The 25,765-nt window shown below is 38.6% G+C and overlaps 1 protein-coding gene across 1 annotated transcript in view; it reads right to left on the reverse strand.

Annotated features, from left to right (window-relative positions):
* si:ch211-186j3.6 (neural-cadherin) overlaps positions 1-25,765 on the reverse strand; it is a 266,619-nt gene that overhangs the window by 238,222 nt on the left and 2,632 nt on the right. The window lies entirely within an intron of this gene.

Raw genomic sequence — 25,765 nt, forward strand, 5'->3', positions numbered from 1 at the left:
CTATAGCATAAGGGATGTATTTAGAGGAACAGGATATCACACATTCATGTACATAATACACACACTCCACCTACACACCAGAGAGCTGAGGGGATATGTAAATGTAGCTGATGTGACTGGTTAGAGGAGAAAAGCATAAAAGGAAAATGATTTTTTTTTTTTTTTTTTTTAAATAGGGCCAGAGAAAGTGATGTGATTGAAGAATTGCGCTTCGGTGAGATCCAGTCGAGTTTGTCTCCTCTGATTACTCTTCACACAAGATACCTCATGGTAAAAGGAGAGCAAACAGTTAGAAAAGACCAGCCTCAAAAAGCAGAGAGACTGAGTATGGATGCAAAATGCTGTGGGACCAACTGAGTGCACTTCAAACACCATGAGGAAAAAAAAGGAGAAGCAAAAGCACAACACAAACGATGGCTCCTAGGGCTCTCAGGCGATGTAGCACCGCACCCCCAAAGAAAAAAAAAACAGCACGAGGCTTTGATGTTCTGAGGTGACTGTTCTCTTAATATACTGTTCTACTAGTGGCTGATATTATTGGAGAGGACAGATAAAAGGTCTGGAGGGATTTTGACAGGTAGACAAGTGCTGTTTAACAAGGCAATCTACAGGGCAAGCGGTTCGATGTTCTCTGACCGCACTCTACGACAAAAGACTTTGAACTCATCACACTCACACACACACTCAGCACACCATGGATTTATCCCCTCGTACGAGACCATTAAGTGTCTGAACTTGCTGTGTCTCAGAGGCTGGATCAAGGACTGTTTTTTTTTGTTTTTTTTCCCTAAACTGTGAAAAAGAGCTGTGTTGGGGCTTCTACTAGTGAGGTTTCTATTTACGCTCGCAAGATACTTCACAACAAGATACTCACTAAGCACTGCAGGGGTCAGCTGAAGGTCAAAGCGAAAAAAACTTATAATGGCATCAACAGTGTGGCAGACGCAGTGTGAGAGAAGCACAGACTTATCTGTGGTGGCTGGTGAAGATGTCAGGTTAAAGGTATGTGTGGGCAAAGTAGTGTTAGTGATAGCACATTCATTTCCACCACTGAAGATGAAGCTGTAATTAAATGCAACATTATTGTGATGTCAATTATACAGCTTTTGTATACCAATCAGGAATTTAAGTTTTATTTGGAACTTCCTTATGTATGCATGTTGGCCATCTCTAATCTCTAATCTCTAAATGAAGCCTGAAATTTCTAGTCCCATCACGGTCACTTTTTAAAATAACACTTAAACTATAATCTTAAACCAGATGAAGGATTTTTGTCATCTTAAGTAATTAGAGAAACAAGCTGAGCAAAAAGATGGTCTCTTAGCCCTTCTTGACATCCTGTCCACCCAACAGCATCCCAGAGTAACACTGATTAGTAAAGTTTTATTCAACTGTTATTTCAAAGGATTTTAATGACTTGGTCTGTCTGTTTTGGAGAGGAGACCTCTGTGTAAAAATTGACCAGGAAAAATTGTCTGAACGATGAACACTGAAGGAATCCCACAATAAAAACAAGCTGAGCATGTAGGAAAATGCTACGCTAGCATTAGCGGCAGCTCAGCTAACAGCCATTAGCCCATTACTGACGTTCTCTGTCCGCTGAAGAACGCTGGAAAAACACAGATTTTAAACACGATACTACTTTATTCAGTGTTTTTTTCCTGTTTTAATTATCTGTCTGTTTTGGAGCAGCTGCAAAATAAAAAGGCTTCCAGTAAAAACGTGAACAATGAACACAGAGGGAATCATAACCTACAAAACTGACACACAATGACTTGTATGAGTCGTTTAACAATGCAAAAAATACTACCACTACTTCTGTCACCTGACTGGACATTGTATGCACCCTGCTAACTACCTGGCTATATTCATGGAAAACTGGCAACAAGCAAGGCTGGGATCAACACAGTTGCACAGTTTAAGTCAACTTTTAGAAGTAATCATTCTTAAATCAGCATTTTTGTTCAATCGTTGTGAAAAACATGAAATGCTCGTAGCAACTGCCACTGCAGCTTTCAAGTCTACTAAATATGACAAATGTGTCACCCCCACCCCCTAGCCTGATGACGCAAGTTGGCAAGAGGAAGAGGGGATGAAATGAGGACGAGACACTACAGAGCAGAATATAAAACACAATGACAAAGAGCTCAGGCTTTGACTGACGTGGAAATGAGATGTAAAAGTTTCTAAGACATTTAATTCTGTCCAAATTTAAAGGACTGTCAAAAAAACACAATCTCAAGATGAATGAGTGAAGTGGACAGAGTGGCAATGTCTGATTTTAGGTTTCTTTTATTGCCCAGTCATACCAGAAAAAGGCACAATTTTAATTAATTTGCACATGCACCAAAATACGTTGAAAATCAGAAAATGGCACCACTAAAGTAACAGCTTTGCCATTTTTTAACTATCTGGTTCTTTTCTGTTCCCTGATTCTCTTATGAAAATTTGTAAGTGGTCAACTCTGTACTTGTCAAAGTTCACTGAACTCCATGCAAAAGCAATGTGTGAATTTACTTCATCTCTGTAAACAAATCTATGGATCACTGTGATTCCACTGAAATACTGACTGTAGTTTGAAATGTTGCCCTTACACTAATCACCAGTTCAGCTTCTGTTTACTCCAAACTTATGAAGAAATATAAAATCTATCCCTTTCTGTGCAGCAGGGGATTATTTTTCTGTAAAGACTTATCAGACTCAGAGAGCAGCGAATGTAAAAGCTTTCATGAACTGGCTGCAGGCTGAATTATTATTGTGCTGTAGCAGCTGTATACAAACCATAGAAAAAAAGACACATGAAAATGTCAGCAACTGAGAAAATACAGATTGCATTTCTACACATTGCACTGTCTTCTTCAAGCAAAGAAAGTCTCAGGCCTAAGGAGGCATTTTTGGAGTGTGACAGTAATAATGAGACTACATGTAAGGTGGGTGTACCCATAAATGTCCGATGTCCAGATTTCACCATCCGTGGTGAGAATTTCACGCTTATGTGCTGATAGCTGTGTGGTGCACATGTGCATGTGCAGGCATGCATAAATCTGTTCATGCCTCCACCAGATCATTCACATCTCTGTGGCTGTTGTGGTGATGAATGACAGTACAGCAGCCATTAGTGAGTGCACTTGACACAGAGAGGTCACACTGTAATGTAGACCCCAACGTGGTGCGGTTGTGCCATCAGTCACGGTCGGTGGGTCAGACGGAAAGCAAGTGGGACACACTCAGGCCTCAAACAGATAAACGACTCCACTGCACCATAGAAGCAGCCATTGTTCTGCTCTGGACCATTGCTTTCCTCCCTCCTTGAATAGCTGGGTGTGAGGAGGGTAGGCTATTAGCTGTGGGTGGCAGTGATAATAGACACATGCAGTATAAGTACACACAAGGGTGTATGTGTGTGTGTGTGTGTGTGTGTGTGTGTGTGTGTTTGAGCATGTATGTTACGAACACTGTAATTTTCTTCTGACAAGCTGCAGAATAAGTCATCAAAATAAATTGCAGTGACTTTCAACTAATTTCCCCCAGAGGGAAGAGAAGAGAACAAGAAGAGAACAAGAAGTAGATGAGATGAAGGGAAAGTTAGAAAAGAAAGCAGAGAGGAAGGTATAAGACAAAAGAAGCAAAGCCAAAAGATGAGAAGAACAGGGTGGGAATGTAGCAGAAAATGAGAGGAAAAGAAGGGCAGAAAGAAGAGAGAAGTGAAAAGACAGGACAGCAGTGACTACCTCTGAAAGGTCAGTGTCTCCTCTCTTCATTTGTCTCTCTGATTGAACTTGCCAATTAGCCACAGAGCGCTACACTCTGCACAGTAGATGGAGAAACAACCTAATCAGGGCTGGGAGAAAGACAGATTGAGACAGGCTAGAAGGAGAGAGATCTGAAGTGAGTTGTGTTGCACAGCAGCAAATGTATTGACATTATTAGGATTGCACTTAATTTCAGTCATTTAGTGACGTTCATCCTACAGTCATTCATATTTGATTGGAACTGGTTTGGAAAGGAGTGAGCTAAACATAAAAGAGAAATCACGAGGAGAAATTAAAAAGAGACAGAGGCAGAGAGAGAGAGAGAGAGGCACCTAAGGTCTTCCAAACACTGACAGGAAGATGGACAGCAGATCGATGATGAGAGGATATAGTCTGACGACATAAATTGGTACAGGGAAAGAAGGAAATGAGGAAGAGACACAACAGAGCAGAATGTGAAACAGAGAGACAAAGCTCAGGGTCTGACTGATATGGATGATTATTTCTGGATTGAAGCCACAGGTAGCTAATATTATGTAAACACCCTGACTATATTAAAATGTAAACGTTTCAAAAGACCTTTAAGTTATGTAAGGTTTATAAGCTAATGAAACATTCTGTTTAACAGGATCCTCCAACTCTCCAATGAAGGACTAATGAAATTCTTTCAAGGTTGACAGCTCCTCAAAGAACAATTCAGGCCTTTGACACTGCAGCTATTAAAAGCAACTACTTTAATTTCTTACTCTATTTAGCTTTTTAACCATGTTTTTGTCTTGTGTCAGGCACATCAATGCATCAGCCATAGTTTTTACAGGAGTTCAGGCTAATGTTCAACAAGCGTGCAGGGGAGAAAATTTATTGTATATGAGAAAGAGAAAGAACCTTCCCCACCAACAGCAGCCTATAACCCAGAATGTAATGCAGCCATAGGACAGCCTTTAGTTGAGAGCAGACATCTAACTTGATGTGGAGTGGAGAAACACTTGATCTCTTAGTGTCACTGAAGCAGCAAAAGACGAGGTAGACTGAGATAAATTGGCAACTCCAAAATGTGAAATACAACTTATCACTGCCCAATAATACATGTGAGTGTAAAGCACTGAGACCCACCATGGTAATTATGCTCCTGCTGTGCAAAGCACAAAAGCAAAAAATTTCCCATTGAGAATGAATGGGAAGTCGGTGCAAAAATGATCAAACCTACCCCTCTTTGAGGCTACGTGATATCACACTTTCACAAAAAAACCTGGTTGAATCCTTAAACAGGTCACAAGACTTAGGACTTTTTGGGTTAAATCTCCATTTTGATAGCTATTATGGTTTTTATGAAATCAGAGTTTAGGTTTTATGGGTTTTCTTTACTGTTTTATAATGATAATTTACAGATTTGTATATTGCACAGAATGTTCTGGGCTACAGTGCGTGACATTACCCGCAGTCTAACTGCCACCTCTGAAAAATTTTCCAAAAGATCTCATACAGATCTCACAATTTCCAACCTGCATACACGACACTTTATATATGAAAATGAAAAAGAAATGTGTCCTCTCTCACCCATTGTGACATGAGTCTCAGTTTTTGAATAAATCACCTTGAAGAGCAGAGAGCACTGACCAACAGTCCCATAGACCGCCATGTTAAACTGAGCTCTGAAGTTCTTGTTGGTGGGTGTTTTAAAACTATGACAGTGCCTTGACTGGAAACAGTGCGTACACATATAATACATCACTGTCTTTACTGAAGCTTTGTGGAGCTCATGAAGAAATTTTGTTGATAGGACTTGTAGTTTCCAAGATGTGAAGGCATTTGATTAACTCTTCATCTCATTGAGGCCATGTTTACTGCTGAGAGCTGATTATCCTGGATACGCACCACACAGAAGGCACATTCAAAATTTCTCCAGGAATTTTCTGGTTAGATATATTGCCATGAGATTTTAAACACACATGTATCCTGATGATGTTGGTGATTCACTGACTATTCCTCGAGCATTTTTCATCCAACGCAACCAACAGGGTAAATTAGTCCAGTACCGTAGTTTATGACAAAATAACATTTCATCACGAACCTTAACTGCTTTTTGTTTCTTACTGTAACCAAGATGGCAAACATCCTCTAACCTCAGGAAGTACTTGTTTTAACCCAAACCATAATCTTTCCTCAGTCTAGTAGTTTTTGTGCCTAAACTTGACCAAACAAAGACCATTCTACTGGTATACTCCTATGAGTTCTATCCAAGGGTGAGGACAAGTCTTATTGAAATACAATATGTCATTGTTGCTGTACTATCAGTCAAGTTATGACATCAACAAAACAACTCATTTAAAAAGAAATAAAAATAACAGTGAACTGATTCTTTTCTTTTTCTTCATTACTTCAACTCTAAGAGAAATCAAAAATGAACAGGTGGCTAAAATTAAATTGTGAAAACATCGAAAATTTTGAAATGATGAGGAGAAAAAATGGAGAAAAAAAAGAATGGCACAAAAATAGAGACCAAAGAAAAGAAAAAGACAAGATAAATAATTGAATTAAGTTGAAAAATCTCTCTGTCACAGTCTGTGTCTCTCATATTCTGTTATCCAGTCTTGTAAGTGCATCATCATGAGCTGGATCAGACACTAACCAGTGACAGAGAACAAGGAAAAGAGACAAAGAGACAAAGAGACAGAGAGAGAGAGAGAGAGAGATATGAGAAAAGCTGGGGCAGAAAATAGGATTCACCAACTCATCTGTTTCCTTCTTTCATTAAACCATCCATCCTCCACCCATTTCACCCTTCTCTGTCATTGCATACTGTGTAACACACACACACACACGCGCGCGCACACACAAGAAGTCATTGATGGGCACTAAGCATTGCTGTGATCTCTCAGTCAGTGATATCGATCTACCCCAGCTGGCAGCTTCTCTCTCTCCGTGCCTCTGACACACTCACCCACATGCACTGAGACACTGATAGGAAAATGGTGATGACAATGACAGAACAGCCTCATCCCATTGTAGCTGCTGTGGAGAACAACTGGCTGGCAGATAGTTTGGTGACATGTCTGTATGCTTGACTACTTGTGTGTGTCTGTGCATGCGCATATGTGTGCGTGTGTGCGTGTGTGTGTGTGCGGGTATGTGCGCAAGGTTAGTTACAGCTCAGGCGGCTTCATGTGTGATATTCTGTTCCTACACGGAGTTATTATCCAAACACAGACAATAAAACACACCCTCCATTCCTCTTTCATCTTTTCAATTTTCCTTTGCCTGTACATGAATGTATTACAGCAATTAAAACCGTGCCCCTTCTCCCTCGCTCTCTGTCTCTTCCTCTACATTGAACATGACTGTATAGCAGTAATTAAGAGTGTGTTGTGTTACACACCACTGCTAATCCTGCAGAGCCAACTCAATCCACTGTGTTAGCAGATTACTGCTCACGGCATGGGCTCTTGTTATCGTACTTAGGCGCACACGCGCACATGTACACAAACACACCGCTGGCTCCTGAAAACACACACACACACACACACAAAATGAATTGCTTATGTGCTAAAGTGGAACTGCGTCTTCTATGACACCTTCAGGCGCTTTTTGTGTCTGCAATTAGATTACCCTGACTACGCAATTTAGGATGACAAGTGTTCCATAAATCTGTTTAAATATATCATTGTGTGTGATGTTGTATGCCTTAGTTTGTGGGCTCACACACTTGTGTGGAGCTGGCAGTGCAGCTTCACAGGGGGCTCTGACATTTTTCCCTCTCTTTTTATTCTATTCTTTTAAAGGCAGTACTGTGTGTTAAGTAGTACTCCTACCAAATGTATCCTTTTAGTATCAAGTACTGAGACTGGGGAATGGTTGGAGCTCCATGGATACCTATAGGCGAACCATCAGTGCATTTTTCAGTCTACACATAAGGCAAACAGACGGTTTCATGTAATTTGTACTCTGGGATAAATCCAAGCTCCTTCCCTTCTGTTTTACATGCAGTTAATCAAAAACTCATTCCTGACGACAGCAGCTCAAAGTAGTCACAGGCTGTGCTGTCTGAATGTATAGTATAAATTATTATACCCTCTATAATGGACGCAAAGTATCCCTCAATGCATCATGAAAAGTAATGTCAACTGATGGTCACTAACCAAGTAATATATACCATCATGCATTGCGTTCGCACTGTGAGAGAGCAAAAAACGGAAGACAGACAGGAGGAAAGTCAGAGTGTATTTGTGCACATTTCAACAACAAGGCAATTCAAAGTGCTTTTAACATAAAACTGGAAAAGTTCTAAGACAAAAGAAACACATAAACGGACATTCAAGTACAATTAAATATAGTTATTAAGGAGTTAAGAGATTAGAAAATAAAAATACAGAATAAAAGTTACGATGCAGAGAAATAAATTCATCATAAGGCTCAAATTTGATTTAATTGAAGGCAATGGCAAACTGAAAATATCTGTTATGGAACGTCCACCAGCTGGCATAGACAGCAATGACAAAATTAACAGCACAGAGAAAACAACCTGAGTAGTGTCTGAAAGTATTTCAACACTGATGAGCTCATTATATAGGCCTCTACACTGAATTCCCCAGAGAGTAAGTAGGGGGTAGTGAATGAGTGCCAAGCATAGCGAGCGTGTATGAGGTTGTTGATAGTCTTACCTGTCTTTTTGAGGACTTGTTCAGTATTAACCTATGCTAGGGATCTTTGTTTTGCCAAAAAGTTTTGAGCTGAAGTAAAGAATCATGATTGCTTTCCATCTGGAGTGAAGAAGGAAATAATATGGTGTTGTCACAGAGGCCAAGAATCTGCAGAGGGGGGAGGGTGGCTTTGAAAAAATTAAAAATTAAAAACTATATTTTTGGTGCAGATTATCAGGTATTTTTCCATGAACCTAGGTTGCCATTTGAACCAACTGTAATTACAGTGAATCCAAGAAAAAAAAGCCCTCCAACAATCAGTAAGATCCAAACATTCAAAACCCTCTTTTAGAGCTGGTGAGTGGTGAGTATTTGATATTCAAAAGATTTAGAGTGTTGTATTCCTTTAAGGACATGTTTTATCACTGAAATCTCTAAATATTTCTCAGACTCTCAGCTTGCAAAGGTGCTTTATTGTAAATGTCTGCTCTGGAACCTTCACCTTGAGTTAAAGAGAAAAAAACTGTACATTTGAGAAAGTTAGTCAGGTGTTCACCTTATGTTCAAATCTTGAGAGACATTAGCTTCATAAACTGACTCTGGAAATTCACTGCAGGGTTTCTCTGATGCGTCTTTCTGTGGGATAAAGCGTAGGAGTACATCTCGGGTGGACAGGGGGCCCAATGCCGGGGCCTGCTGTACCTGGCACCCACCAGCTGCCGTCAGCTGCAGTAAACATTTGTAAAACTGACTAACCGGATCAGCTACTGGTGAAATTGTCTGTCATGAAATCCCAGTACCTCCTAAATGGTAACAACCTTACTGTAACCTTACATTGTAGGGTCTGAGAGTTTCATGAGACTGTGAAGCTTTAGCTCAGAGCTGTAAACTAGTTTGCAGTGCTTAAACTGAGGTATTAATATAGAAAGAAAGTCTCACAGTGCAACAGTTATAAGGGATAAAGTGATACTAAACACACAAGTGTTTTTGAGTTTTTTACGTTCAGTATATCTGGTTAAGAAGCATGCAAACCCACTACATGTCTTTTTACATACAAATGAACATGCGTGAACAGACTACAATGTTGTATGTTGCCCAAAAAATTTCTGGTAAATTTCTGGAAATTTTCCAGAAACTTTCCATGGGAGGTTAAGCTTGGGAATTTTGCAAATATTGAATTAGAAATTAGAAATTTGGGGTAATTTATACAAACTGTATGATGTATAAACATTAATATAAACATTGTGTTTTGTCATAAGCAGACATGCTGCAAAGTAATACATATTTTTTTAATTGTCATTTTTGACTTTGGTTTATTTGTGAGTAGAACTTTAATTGATTTTTTCATTAAACAACAAAAATCTTGTTTAATGTTGAATAAAATAAACATATAAACATGGTGTTACCTAGCTTATATCTGATTTACCGGCTAGCTAGCTACTATATAAACACATTTTGATTTATTTTTTCCTAGTTAAACTCTAATACTACAGATTAAATATATTTACCCCAGTAATATCATCCAAACTGACTTGACTGGATGTCAAGGATGCAGTCTGTGGGCTCAGATGCAGTAGTGAGGCTGACAGTGAGCAGGACTGTCTGTACACATGACGGAGGAATGCACAGTGCAAGGAAGAAATTCAACTGAATTTGCATTAAATATGGTTGTTTTAATCAAGATTCTGGTGCAAGATGTTTGTTTTTTTTCAACTACATTTAAGTTCCCTGTTATAGGCTAACGTGCAGCTTTGCAAATTTCCAGTTTATTCCTGTTAATTCCCATATATTCCTGTTCATTCCCATGGAGAGTTTCCAATATTGAAAATTCCCAGAATTTTGCACCCTATTGGTAACAGAAAAATGAGGTGTAACTTACAAAAAAAACCCAAAAAGGTATATATTGTCTGATGGTATTTCAACTCTATTGCCAGTAAAAAAAACATTGATATTGGACCGTTCTGCTAAAACTTGGATTTCATTCAATGCCAGCGTTTTAAAATTCTCACCATCTGTGTATCTTGTTTCATAGAACTAAACACTGGCATTAGATGAAAATGGTAAATATTCTAGTAAGTAAGGATACTGAGCTGGGTATTTAAAATGGATAGCTGGTTATCTCATTTGCTTCTCTTTGCTCTTCTTTTTGCTTAGTTTTCACCATGGCACTGTGCCAGTTTTGTGATGGAGAAAATACCCATAGAGATGATTTTTCTTTTGCTCTTTTCCCAGTGTATGAAACAGTCCAGAGATTTTAAACCAAGACTCACATAGGACTGGTAGTGGAGCATAGGCACAGATTAGCTGCAGAACGAATTGGGAGTGAGTTAAGAAGCCGACATCTTCACAATCAGTTCTAGTATGGATGGCAATCACACCACAGCCACATTTAATTTGTCACAATGAAATGCCTCAAAGACACTTGAGGCAGTACCATTGGACCTACATGTCATGCAAGCACCAGTCCTTTAAAGCCATGTTTCTTAAATTGAGATCCCCGGGTCCAGAGAAATAATTGACAATAAATTAATAAAGTTATCCTGTATCATTAAAAAAGTGCATAACCACATATTGGGACCACTGCGTCAATAAAACAAACATACTGAGCCAATAACTCCCACTTATGTTAGCTTTGGGCCAATAAAAACTGAGAAAATAGGACAACAGTTATCTTGAATTTGGTTTTATTGAGAACAGTGACTGGTATCTGATTACACAGCACCCGGAATTTATGGACAAAACAAAATATTTTTTCCTGGCAAAATGGTGAGGAATACATGCACCAGAAAACATGAATGTGAAGATGGCAACAACATCAGAAAAAGCACAAAAATGAAAAAAATATTTAAATTTAATTTGCTAAAGTTCATTTCTATGAAACACATCTTCAGTATTTAGGTTCAAAAGTTTAAAACTGTAAATAATTCCTTCGGCATCTAGGAGCACAAATGGCTGTAAACATATTTTTCAATTTCAACTCCTGCTTTAAAGACTTTGTAATAATATATGAAACATATACGAACCAAGTATTGGCAGCAAAACCAATGATCCATCATATCTCATGCCAGTGTTTAGTATCCGGTCAGTGAGGTAAAAGCCAGCTGTCATGTGGCTTTAATGATCAATTTTAATTGGTTTCAAATAGCACTGAACCTGCACTTGACACATGGATAAGTCCTGTAATCCCTGACACCAATATTACACTGAGCTGCTCAGCTGCTAAACATACACTCTTTCCTGTGACTATCCTCCCACCCCAGGTATAGTCAAGTTCATGGCAAGTCATCAAAGATACCCAAACAAGTGCTGACAAGAAAAATAAAACCTGTGAGTACTTAACAAACACTTCACCTGCATAGCAATTTGCTGTGCTAAAAGTAGAGCACAGGGTGGTATTGAAACTAAGAAGAGATCGATGTGTGTTGACTCAGAACTTCCTCCCCAAACTCTCCTACTGATCCTACTCCTGCTTTCTTATCATACTGAATTACTATGTGAATATATGAATTACATGATTCACATTCTCACTGTAACTGCAAAGAGTAACCTATATATCCCTCCTGAGCCTTTATTCTTTGTCCCTGCATGCATTCTCAGTCATCACTGTAATACTGTTAGACCACTTCAGCTCTGACCTTTGCATCTTCTCTACTGCTTGCTCATATTGTTGCTATTGCAGCAGCAGAAGCTCCCTGAGAACCACACTGAATACGACTGTCAGCTAAATTTATAAAATGCAAATCGAGAGTGCCTTGCAGATGCAGCCATTACAGAGGTCTAATTTAACTGATTTGCTGCTGCACTCTACCTCTGTGCTGGCACTGTTTCAGGCTGACAGATGATCTGACAAACAACATGGAACACGATGCTAGCTCCACTTTCTGCAGTGGTCCCCACTGTGGTGGACAGATAAGAGATCAGGCACTTGTAAGACGTGATTGTGTGTGTGTGTGTGTGTGTGTGTGTGTGTGTGTGTGGGTGGGTGGGTGAGCGAGAAAGAGTTGTTTCCAATCTTTAATTCTCAACTTGTCTGTCTTTAAGACAGATGAACTGACTTCCTCTGGTTCCGACAAGACATCAGTCACAGTTAAGCACACCAATCTCTGCCCCTGTCTGTGTGGCCCATACAAATGTCTTGGAGGTAACATTTTATATTAGGCTATACTTATTCACCATTAACTAGTTGCTTATTAGCATGCATATTGCCTCTTTATTAGTCATTATAAAGCACTTATTAATCCCTTACTCTGCATGATCAAATTCTACAGCTACAAGGCCATCAACTAAGAGTTTTCCCTAAACAACCTCTTAAGCACTGTTTATTGACAACAAGTAAGGCTGCTGTACATGAATTATGATCTCAATATGGTTTGCTCAGTATGGACCTTATAAAAACAATAATTCTCCCTTATTAACACTTGATAAATATGGTATACTCTTACAACAAAACACAAAACTACAAATGTTAATAGTTTCCAAATAAGTCTAAATTAAGTCTCTGTAACTCAGAATATGTTCCCTATTCTAAAGTGGATAAACTAGTTTTGTCTTTTGTTGTGTAAAAATAGGTCATATTTATCAAGTGTTACTAGGGGAGTTACTATTATCTCATAAGGTCCATACAGCACAAAGCATATTAAGATCAAAATTCATGTACAACAGCTTCCTTACTTATCATCAGTAAGCAGTAATTAAGAGGTTATTGAGGGAAAACTCTTAGTTAATGGCCTAGAATACATACATGCATCTTAAGGGATTAATAAGTGCTTTATAATGACTAATAAAGAGCAAATATGCACGCTAATAAACAACTATTTAATGGTGAATAAGTGTAGCCTAATATAAAGTGTTAGCATATATTCTATTTTTGTTTGAGCTTTTGTGTAGATGTGTGTATTTGCATGCGTGTGTGTGTGTGTGTGGAGAGAGGGTTTAGAAGACATATTCAAACACTGTCTATTGATCTGTTTGACAGTCTCCTCATGTCTTTAACACGCTGCGGGATTGCACAATCACTCACATTGATAGCATGAGCCACAGAGAGAGAAAGAAATGAGTCTGTTGAAAAAAAAAGTGACACTGAAAGAAAAAGTGAGGAAAAGGTGCATAAAACAGGCATATATCAACAACTGTGGAAAACTGTAATGGGGTGGGAAGAACGGGGAGGAGAAAGGATCAAGAGGAGAAAAATAGGAATATAATTTTAAAAAAAAACAGCTGGTGTGCACGGCGGGAGAGATAGCAGTGAGGGATGGAAGAGGATACGTGAAACACACGGTGACAGAGGTGGAGAAAGGGAAAATACAGGGTGAATGAGGAGTAAAAGAAAGAGGAGATTTGGTGGATGAGATGTGGAAAACAAATCAGACAGTGTGTGTGTCTGCTTTTTGATTTTCCTGGAGTTCACAATGTGGTAACGACTCGTGTGCAAACATATGCTGACACAAGATGGAGAGTGAACACTTAAATCGTGTTTCACATCAAGGTAAAAAAAGAAGAAAAAGCAAGCAGAAGTGTGTGTTTTTGTATATATGAGATAAACAGAAAAAAACAAGATACAGAGAAGGAAGAAGAAGAAGCAAAAAGGAGCTCTCCTGTGTGCTCAGCATATTAGAGGAGGTGCTGCTGGGCAGTGGTTAGAACAGGGAGGTCTGACACCACTCACTCACTCTCTCTCTCTCTCTCTCTCTCTCTCTCTCTCTCTCTCTCTCTCCAGCACATAGTCGTTTGATCCAAACATGCGTGTACTGACCCTCCCACACACACTTGCAATAACACATGGACACACACACACACACACACAGACATTAATTGATCCCGCTGCAGCAAAAGCCAGCAGAAAGGCTAGACACAAGGAAGCTACCCTGTGGCCTCTACCCACACACAAATAAATAGGCTACTCTCACCATATTACACAAATGCACACATCAATTAGGGAGCTGCTACACAGGCAACATGACTTAAGGAAGGCAGAGGACATTCACTGAAGGAGTAGAAGTCATTGAGGGAAGTTGTTATCGATACATTAACATACAGTTCTTTTTAATGATGTGGTTTTCTTTGCATAAATACGTCTGAGTGAGCTCTACAAGCTCTAGGATATACTACCAAACTCTTTCTAATAACTGATGTTTATCAAATGGTCTCTGGGGAGTCTTTAAATCCCCTACTGATGTTTTTTTTTTTTTTTAAAAAAAGGAAACTCTGCCCAGGTAATGCAGCTGCCAAAGTCTCCTAGGGCATTTTCACACCCAGTTGATTTAAAGCATTTATTTTGACCCTCAGAGCCATTTTCTCTGTTGCTGAATTTGTTTGGACAAATGAGAGTCCATACAGACCAAGACTTCATTGGGAAAAACCTTCGACTCTCTGCAACTTCTGAGAAATTTGTTTGCAGAGGAGAGAGAATATATAAACCACATAATGACATCAAAATGCAATGATGCACTAAGACTGCTGCCTTGTGGCTTTGCTGCGTGTAACGCAACCAAACCTATTATTTTATCAGGCGCTCTAAATTAAACCTGAGGTGAAATGTTGGGGGCACGTTCTGAGACGAAATGTCTTGCAATTTATTCCAGAAAATATCTGATGACTGACGGTCTTTTTGTAATCTAGCCAACCTTGACTGCAGAGCAAGATTTTCTGGCAAGGTTTAATCAACCAATTGAAGACGAAACTGTCCTCAGCCCATACTATTTTTGAAGCAACAACAGATGGTACAAGAAGTGGGAAGTTTCCCTGTACCACTTGGCCCTGTGTGATAAAAAATGAAGCCGTTCCCCAAAGATGGGTTGCTGTAAGGCTTTAATATATATTATTTAATCAATGCATACATTTGTACATTATTCATCAAAATGATTAGGCTAATGGTAGTGTTACCATTGATTCTGTATATTTCCCACTGTTGAATTTGTTAGTTTTCATTCCTCACTGACTTCTTTCCTTTTCATCACTGCAAGTGCTGGCAAATACTGGTTGTTCATTGGGAATTGAACCGCTAACACGACGTCTGTAACATATGGAAAAATGAAAACAATCTGCTATCACAATAATGGCAACCAAACACCTTGATAACAACATGTGCAGTAATTAATGGGGACATTTTCACTCGTTTAATTTCCTTTTGATTGTTGTGTTCTGAGTCAATATTGCCCAAACCAAGGCTCTATCTTTCAGTTAACAATAGAAAGCTCGATACAAATCAGTGTTTACTATCTTCTCTTGAGGGCCCAGCTATCAAGGATTGTCTCTATAAAAAAATTTTTTCATTGTTTATCTCAAGTTATTCCGATTCACATCACATTTTATAGCTGAGCAGCAAAGATGCACTGACCAGGAGCTTTACATTCAATCTGACAAGGACATGCACTGTGACAAAAACAAAGCAAAACAAAAACGCCTAAACAATTACAAAGTTCACCTCCAGACAGCACTGCCCCCAGTCACCTCTGAATTTCATTCCCCACTGTAGGTATAAGCATTCATTAATCCATAAACCATGACAGGCTGTGATATATTGAAATTAATCTTCCAGTTTCTCAAATCACTGAAGTATTATATAGGCACTCAGTCTGTAAACAGAAGAATAAAACCTGCCCAGATTGGTTCTTAGCCATCGTCCATTTTACAATTGCTTTTATTAGCTATAAGCCAACCTGCTATTTTCTGCACTCTCTGTTAAGCTGTGAAGGTAGAACATGTAATCAGTGCAAACACTGTAATCATAGAAATGACCATTTTCACCTGTTATTCACCTGTTGCCACTGAGCATTGGCTATGTTCCCTAATTAAGCCTTAAATTGATCTTTTTGCCATCTGACTCACTACTTTAAATCTATAATAGTGACATTTAAGTAATATAACGGTCACTGTAAATCAAGCACAGCAGTATGCACCAATGTTGAAATATGCTGATTATGTTGTGCCAACATGTCTGATGATACCGGTGTTAACATATAAAAAATAGTGGACAAGAGGCCTGGTATAAAAGGAGCAGAGGTAGAATTGTAAAGCAGTCAAAATTCCATTAAAAAGGTAAGCTACCATGCTAAAAATCAAATTTATTGTTCAGAAATTGAAATTGATCTTAGCACAAATTGCTGCTGCCAACCACAATGAATTATTCATAATGATTTTTTGGAAGATGAAACAATTCAAATGGACTAACGCATTAACACTGGAAACCAGAATCACAGGTATTTCCATCCAGCTTTGTCTGTCCTCGCATGGAAATGAATTAGTAATCAAGTCATTATTACAAAGAATTTACATAACTGTCTGTCACTACATAGATAGATAGAGAGATGGATAGATGGACAGTATAATCTGTGTTACTGCAAGATAATTTTGCAGTGCTGTTAGTTTCTTTAAGCAGCAGGTGTGAATTTTGTAAGGCTCTACTGCTGTCCAGCTCTTGGTGTTTGTGACCTGCTGTTGGATGTCTGCTACTGTGATGGTGTCTGCTTCCTGTTCTGGGAGCCTGCAGTCATCTGCTTTCAGGTCTGTTAAGCACAGAGCACTGGTGTTATGTGATGAGTCTTTCTCACACCTTTTTCAAAACGGCTCAGTTTCAGCTTTTGGTGTTTTGGCTCTTGGTTTCTTACTGCACTGCAGCTGGTCCCTTGGAGAACAGAGAGGTGGTGTAAAATTTCGTATGGATTGTAGGGAGATAATTAAACTAGCTGTTATAAAACTAAATGTGTTATGTGACGGTGACATAAAAACTTTTCTATATCAAGTTATTTGTTAAAATATAGAGCAGATTCTGATATCAAATTAATGGTTTGACACTCTGGGAAATGAGCTAAATATGAAGTTACAGCCAGCAGCCAGTTAGCTTAGCGTAGCATGCAGACCAGAGACTCTGGCTCTGTCCAAAAATGAACAGTCTGCTTACTATTTAACACTTTATATCTCGTTTGTTAAATTTACTCAGTTTTTGTACCAATCACACAAACAAGACGTAATATGTTAATCACTGAACTTTAGAAGTGCTGCTTGGCAGTATTTAGACTGAGGCATATTTCCCAAAATATCAAACTACTCAATTAATCACATTCTAAAATTCACTCATCTCATTATTCTCACTAGATTCTATCCCAGTAATTTATTATTTAAAATTAAACTCTCACAATTTATATTATGATTAAGTCTTGTTAAATTATGCCGTTTTGTCTATTATATCTCTTTTACTGTAGCTGGACAGCCCAACCCACCATATGTCCCTTTTAATTTTTTTAAAGCAGACCTGTGCCTTTATAACAGACCATTTATGCCTTCAGCCTCTGCCCCTCTGGAACATCTCTTCAGTCTGGCTGCCAACACTGTAAGACTTTGTGCAGCAGCCTCCAGGGCTTCAGTTATGGACATCATGTTGTATTTCTTTACTAGCCAGGTCCTGTCCTTGATCATTACTACAGCACTCTGCAGCTGAGCCAGCTTACTAACCTGTTCACCTGTTGTCTTCATATATTAACTGACTGGTTTCTTAAATTGCTCTCTAAGAGCAGATCTTTAAAAGGGAACTGTGTACAAATAACTCTGTGACACTAATATAGAGCAGAGGAAGGTAACACTGTAAACCTTCAGGTAAGAACACACACTCTAAAAAACAATCTTTAGGCTCAACAAAAAACAGTTTGCATCAATCTTTTTAAATTTGGGGTTGGGGGAATTAGCTTTTCCTCTACAGTTAAAGGTATTTTTAATTCCAACTCACTTAAGAATTGTTAGGTTCAAGGTTCAAGGTTCCCTTATTTATTTGCATGCTTACACATGAAAACGAAAATCGTACTCAGGACCAGCAATAAGTCTAAATTTGAATAGAATAAATAAGAATAAAAACAATAAGAAATATATTCAATAAAAGCACTTGTGTAGTGAATTAAAAGCTGAGCAGCATGTTAAAAAAAAAAAAACAGCAGCATCAGAAACAGAGCAGCATGGGTCAAAGTGCTTTGCTGGTGCATAGAGTTCATCAGTCTAACAGCCTCTGGGTAGAAGCTGTGTTTGAGGCTATTTGTTCTAGCTTTGATGCTCCACAGCTTCTTGCCCGAGGGGGAGGGGGTCAAACAGTCCATGGGCTGGGTGGGTGCGGGCCACACTGCTCCTGCACCTCACCTGCTGATATAGATTTCTTCAATGGAAGGATAACTGCCATGGGTGATCTTCTCAGTGGTTTTTACTACCCTCTGCAGCACCTTCCTTAATTTAAATTACACACAATATTAAGCTGATATAATTACCAACATTACTGTTTCAACACAACTCATCAAAATAATTTTTGCAACTTAGAAGGTTTATTTAAATCAATAAATTTGAATTTTTATATTGCAACCATGCATTTGATTACATGGTTGTAAAAGGTCCCCAGAATTAGTTTTTGGAGTACATGTTACATTTTCCCTCAACTCCCCTGATTTCTCCTCAAGTACCCATAAGAACCCACAGTGATACAGGTGCAACCAACTCTTTAAATGTTGTGGAAAGTTCCTCATAAATGACTTTTAACTCAAGAAGTCCCCACGAAAATAAAGAAATTAGATTTTTTAAAAATTATGATAATTAAGAACCTTAGAGCATTTAGTTTGTTTTATATGCACCATAATTTATAACTTTCCTAAAAGGAGAAATGGGTCTGGGCTCTTATGTTTTATCTCTACACCTGCACAATGGCTTGGCAAAGATTTCAGTCCAGACATTCATCCTCCTCAGAGCATAAATCATAATAACCTTGGTGAGCCCCTCATTTTTTCAGGTCAAAATTTTTGATGATATTCCTGTTAACTTCAGCTACACTTTGTATTATTGTGTAAGTGCTAATTAGCAAATATTAACTTGCTAGAAAACATTGCTGTGCCTCAGTACATCCTCACAGAGCCGCTCACATGACTATAAACGCTTGTCTACTGCCCAAAACTTTAGCTAAATGGGAACAATGCCAGAAATACATTAAGAATGTATTGTTGTGATAGGTACACAAATTTTGGTTATTGAGTTACTGTTTTCAGTTTTTGTGCTCATTAAAATGTTTCTATTGTCACTGTGCAGAAAAAGGTCCTTAAAAATAAAACACAGTCATTTTAAGAGGTGATTTCTGAAGGGTGAGAGATTGAAATGTCAACGGACATGCCTTGTTCCTCATCTGACATTAAACGATGAAAAGTTTTTAAGGTTTCAGATCAGAACTGATGGATTGCAGGTCAGGGCTGGTACAAGCCTGTCTCCAGTCATTTTCAATATGATGCAAATGCAGGTCCCTAATATCAGGCCAGCTCTTAAGTAAAAAAAAAAACTGCATCACCTTATCACATTTCAGTGAGTAGCAGTGGTGATACATGCATGCGTTCTTTGTTTTTGTGGTTCTCATTACTGTGCACATTACCAAGCATGACAGATCACCATTGCCACATTAACTTTACTACAGCCGCCTTTAACAAACAGGCCAAACTCAGAGAATGTTGGCAGCCTCTCCTGGCCTCCGTAGCGCATTTGGATTTGGACGCGAATCTGCCGAATTGGTCTGTGTCACAAAACAGGAAGACAGCACTGTTCTTCCAGAACAAATGATGCTAAAGCTTTCAGAGTTTCTGGCAATGACAGATGGTGGAAGGAGTGAAAAGTTTATTTAAAAAAAAAAAAAAAAATCACTTCCATCATGTTTATCTTCAATAGAGCCAGACGGGGGGGGGACAGTAAATGACTTATGAGAAATAATACCACAAACAATGTCATGGGTGTGTAATAAGACCACCAGTTACTTTGGTATTATGAGTAAATACATTTTAAATATTATATTACACTTGAATGGCAGTTAACTGATACTTCATTCAGTGCCCACACTCAAACTGACACCTCATTTCCATTCAGCATATACACATATACACTGAAAAACATTTCCTTTTCAACCATCACTTGAATTTCAGTAATTCTGTTTCAACTGCTACTTCGACTTTTTTCAGTGTTTCCACCTCAGGTACAACTGTATCTCCTTTGTTGTCATCAACTCCAGCTTTTACTGTCATATAAAGATATTTCAAAAGTGCCAAAGGCTCAACATGTCAAGATATTGAGTTTGTTTCAACTGCAACATCTGTGCCCATCAATTTGCTTTGGAAAATCTTTTCTCTAACTCTTCTATATGCTTAAAATCCAATACGTTGCATTTTATTTAACACTTTTAACAACCCCTTCATCCTAGAAAACTCGAACTGCTCTACAACTGAGCTGTTGAGCTGCTGTTTATCTCATTTACTGGTACCAAAGTAAGAGTAACAGTGTTTTCCATTCCTTTCTGTGCTCACAGCAGAGAGATCAAATGGTAATTCTCAATCAGCCACTTAACCAGAGAACCATAACAGCAAAAGCCAGAAATTCCACCAGAAAGTTTGACAGTATCTGAAGCTGTGAATTGTGATTTCTACAGATTGCAGATGGCAAACCAATGGTGAAAGTAACCAATCCGAATGCAAGCTGAGGAAACTCAAATTGACTGTGTGTTTCTCCGCAGGCTCTGCACCAACCATCAGAGGCACAGAAAATATAACTTTCTGTTGAAGCAAATGAAAAGAGCAATCAGAAATGCCTCTGGATGCTAAATGATTGCAGCGACTGCAGCGCACAGAGTTTTAAATTCCGATGCTTTTTAATGAACCATTTGCATAAAAGACAAAAACAATGAAAACAAAAACAAGAATTCTTGAGCAATGAAAAGAGAAGAATGGAAGAGAGGGCAAGCAGTTAGAGAGGCACTGAGAGTTGGCTGTTGAGACACAGAAAGACCATCTAGGTTGTCATTGTTGCCATGGAAACAACAGTAAACATGTGGTTAAGAGTATGGGACGGTTATGCATAAATGAAATGACTTATCAGTTTAAAAAGGGAAACTGTATTCTGACCTCCCCCTTTGCTCCTGTTATTATTACTATGGCTGCTAGAAGTCACAAACAATGTAACAAGCGGTCATAATAAGCGGTTAGACAACTTATAGACTTTTTTTCACTATGTGTGGGTTATTTATTTATTTTTTGTAAGATAGACAAAGAAATGCAATGAAGTGAGACAAAAAAAGAAGCATTCAAGTGTCTTTGGATTTGTTGTTTGTTCGTTGTGTATGCACACACATGTGTGCGTAGAGGACCAAATAAGTGCTATTTATGCTCTTTGAAAGAACAAATGGATGCAGACTCTGTTTCATTTCAATAAACAAAAGACAAGGAACATATGCAGCTAACAGGCTTCCCTCTCTGCCATCTGTCTGGATATGGAATGATAATTTGGCAACCCGCAACTCACAATAAGCACAATGTTGTATTTTGTGGGTGAATGTACAGTATGTATAAGTGTGAATGTGTATCAGTACATGTGCAATTGTGTGTTTTGAGATGTCAAATAACTGGATGCATTCACCAAAATCCCATACACGCTAGATCTCACACATACATGTGGTCTGTACACACACATGGATGTACACTCACACTGCTATGATCAGAGTTCAGTGTAAAACATCTCTCAGTCACTTAAGAGACACAGCCACTTCTGAGTTCCTAGAAATTGAGTTTTTTGAACAAAGTGGTGGCAGATTTCCTGGTACTCAATTGTCATCTCTGTAATATTTTTATCATCAAAATCACACATCTAAATTGCAGAAAACAAATAATGTTCAAGCTCAGGCAGCTAAATCCTTGTGATTACGTTCTAATTTTTGATACACATCCATAAACTACTCACTACTGACTGATGCTTATAAATAACAAATGGATGTGTATACAGTAAATACTGCAGCAACATGGAACAAACTAGAACAAATTTCTGGTTTTACATTCTGAGCCTTGAGTTTGGCACACACTAAAAGATTTTTAAAATCTTAATGGATTTAGAAAATGTGAGAGACCACACGCATGACGACAAATGATGAAAGATTTGTTGACACAGTTTGGTTTTTATAGGGTGTGATGTGCAATGAAAAGACCAACACAGCACACCACACACTAATAGATTCACTACCAACAGCCTGGACTGGACTCGGACTCTAAAAACTCAAAATCTTGCACAGTCAAATGCGACTTCAGGGTAAAGAACGTTTCCATCTTCAGTCAGCTTGCTTCCTGATTGGCTATCATTCCCTTCCTTCCATTCCAATCCACAGAGTGTGTGCTCGGCTTTCTTCGATGTTCCCCACATGCCAGGATTTTTGATCATAAAATATTGAAATGTTTAATATTTATCAGGTGCCCGATCATCTTTGGAGCAGACAGGCTTTGTCTTAATACACCTGACAAGATAATCTTTAGAACCATCAGATAATCAGGCCTTTCCTAACTTTGATTGGGAGGGGGTTGTTGCTAATCTGTCCTATTATCTTTTTGCATGTACCCCGCTTTACTGTACTTACAAAAAAACTGATGAAAACAATTAAGTGTTGGAAACAAGTGGAATTAGCTGAATCCCCTGCCATGTGGCAGATATTTTTTTAAATATCCAACCAACTACATTTTTTAACATCAACACTGAAACATAAGACTCCCTGTGCAGTAGAAATTTTACTCATACTGTTGATCCCACTGAGAATCAACACCCCAGTAGCTTTGTGTAGCTATCAGATTAGTTTTTTTTTGTTTGTTTGTTTTGTTTTGTTTAGTGTTGATTCGTTGGTTAGCTCTTTGGCAAAGGAAGAAACATAAAACATCTGGCTTTTCTTCAATACTAGCGCTGAGTCTAAATACTGATGCTGAAAATATGTTCCATATTTATTCCATATGTTTGAAATAAAGATCTATTCAATTTAATGTCAGTCTCCTGTCATAAAGACTGCCATATTCACTGCCAGAACATGCATTATAATGCATTATAATCATTAGCTAAAAGTTAGCTAGCTAGAAATTATGTGTTAAGTATATACTATGGTTATACCCTGACAGAAACTGGATAAGATAATAAAATATGACAAGGCAAGAAACAAGAAGAAAAAGAAGTTGCTTTTTCAAAAGGGAGAGCTCTCAAGATAGACAAAGGACTTGTGTGTGACTACCCAAATTAATCATTTAACTCATTAACCAAACTAATGTATCATTATGCCAACAGGAGTCACTGCAGTCAAAGAACAGTGTCATATTGGCTGTTTTAAAAGGGGAGGGAAGAACCTTTGGTAATGGCATACTCAGTGCTCTTTTAGGTGTTGGCACATTATTAAAGGACTTGTAAAAAGAAGGATTTGGATTACAGAGGCTAGATATGCACAAATACACACAGGATTTTATTAAGAAAATAAAAATAAAGCAGGGAGTAGAGCTATTTTGTTTGAAATAAAGAGTAGCTGTGCATTAATTGGTAAAAACAGTGTCAGTCAGTGCTATGAGGACATAGCTCTGAGTCTTCTATACTGCCTGCAGATTTACTCTCATCTTAACCATTGTTGCCTCATGGCTGACCCCAACTCTAACCCTCCCCCAAAAAAACAGTTCTTTACTCTTACATTTAATGGTTTACCTTGTGGGGTGGATGTTTTTGCCATAAAACGGGGGGCAAGTTCCCACAATGTGGCTGTGAACTGATTTATTTGTCTAAAATATCTGTAATGCAACTCAGACAGTGCTTAAATTCAGCAGCACTTGTGGAGTTGGCCACAAATGCAATGCAGACAAGCAGAAGCGATCTTAGATCCTGGTACATAACGTTTCCAATCTCACACACACAGACAGACACACATGACCATCCTTCGAAGAATCACATCAAATGCTCTCTCTCTCTCTCTCTCGCTGTGTTAAACTGTGCCTCCACTCAAACTAAATCCCTGGAGTGAGAGTGAAAATAAGAGCGACAAAGTAAGAGAGCAAGCGGGAGAGAGGGAGAAAAAGTGAGACAGAGGGACAGACAGAGAGAATGAGATGGGATTACAGGGATAATGCGAGCAGATGGAGGGAGGTCGAGGCTTCAGCAGGACTCTCCACTCCAAATGGATTAAAAGACTTCAGCCGAGCCGCCGACAACCAAGCCACCAACAACTGAGCGGATGCTGCGTTCCTCATGCTTGCGACACCGATCTGAGCACCCCCACCCGCCCCAGTGTCTGCTGCTAAGTCCGGAAATGAAAACTTGCCGTCTTTCAGTGTGACGCAGTTAGGTCATGAAATGTATTTCAACCCACTGCCCCTCTTCTCCCACCCCAAACACAGAGGTAAGGCTTTTGGGCTTTTTTTAAAACCCATCCATTTAGGAAACATTTATGCTGATCCTCCTCTTTAAACTTTGTATTAACATGCATCCTATTAGAGAAGGACATCAAAATTCAAATAAAGATGCACCCAAAGCACACTGGAGATCCAATCACCTAAAGCAGCGCTGGTCAGAAAGGGATTTGGCCACGTAAGCAAAAATATGTGAAATCACTAAGCCATTTTACATTTAATATATAGCATATTGTTATTGTATCTGGTTGGATTTAGATGGATTACACATTAAAATGCACTAGCTTAACTTTCATTTCATAAAAATGCCTTCTCATAGATAGTATTTACATCTTTTAAAATTGACAATAAAACCTTGTTTTGATCCTCCTCCACTAACATTGTGACAATTCATTCTTCGCAAGAATATTACTCAAGGTTTCTCCTGTGAAAAAATATACAATAACATCAGACTCATTTAATTTTTGATGGAGTGAAGGGGAAAACATCACTGGTGACACATTTCATCAGCATTGTTCTACTTACTTGAATTAAAAAAGAAAAGTTTGGAGACCTGCCTGCAATAACACAACTTGGGTGAATTTGGATGCCAAAAGTCCCAACTGAGTGCCTCCTTAAAATAAAACAGCAGCTGCACATAAGCTATGTCTTCTGATGCTCTATAAAGGAGCCCTCTGAGGATGCCATAGTACTGCAACAGTAAGATAAGTGTCACATTTAACACTGAAAAAGTATCGTTTTTCCATCAGTATTGATTTGTTTTAAGAAGGAAATTAATGTGACAAAAAGCCAACTCTGCATGCAGTTACTGGGAGTGTAAATTAGCATTGTGTGCCAAGAGCAGGCTCAGCTTCTTTTCTGCATCAGGATAGTTCACATTACCAAGACCAATAGGTCACATTGATTGGGTCACTCCCACAGTCAAATGTTGTTAACTGGTCTTAATGGAACAAGCTGTGGAACTGCTTTCTTCCAGCCAACTTATATAGACAGACAAATAGATAGATAAATAGAATCAAGTGCAAACTCAATATTGGACTTTTTTCTAGAGGATACATGTTTTTGCTCTCTACATTCTAGTCACCAGTGCTCAGTCACAGTCAGTCAATTAGCCCAGTGTTTCATACCTTCACACTGCTGCATGTTAACTCCCCCTCTATTTCTGTGCTCACTCTGCTTTATCCGCAGG

This window comes from Lates calcarifer, linkage group LG2 (genome assembly GCF_001640805.2).
Source record: "Lates calcarifer isolate ASB-BC8 linkage group LG2, TLL_Latcal_v3, whole genome shotgun sequence".
NCBI lineage: Eukaryota > Metazoa > Chordata > Actinopteri > Centropomidae > Lates > Lates calcarifer.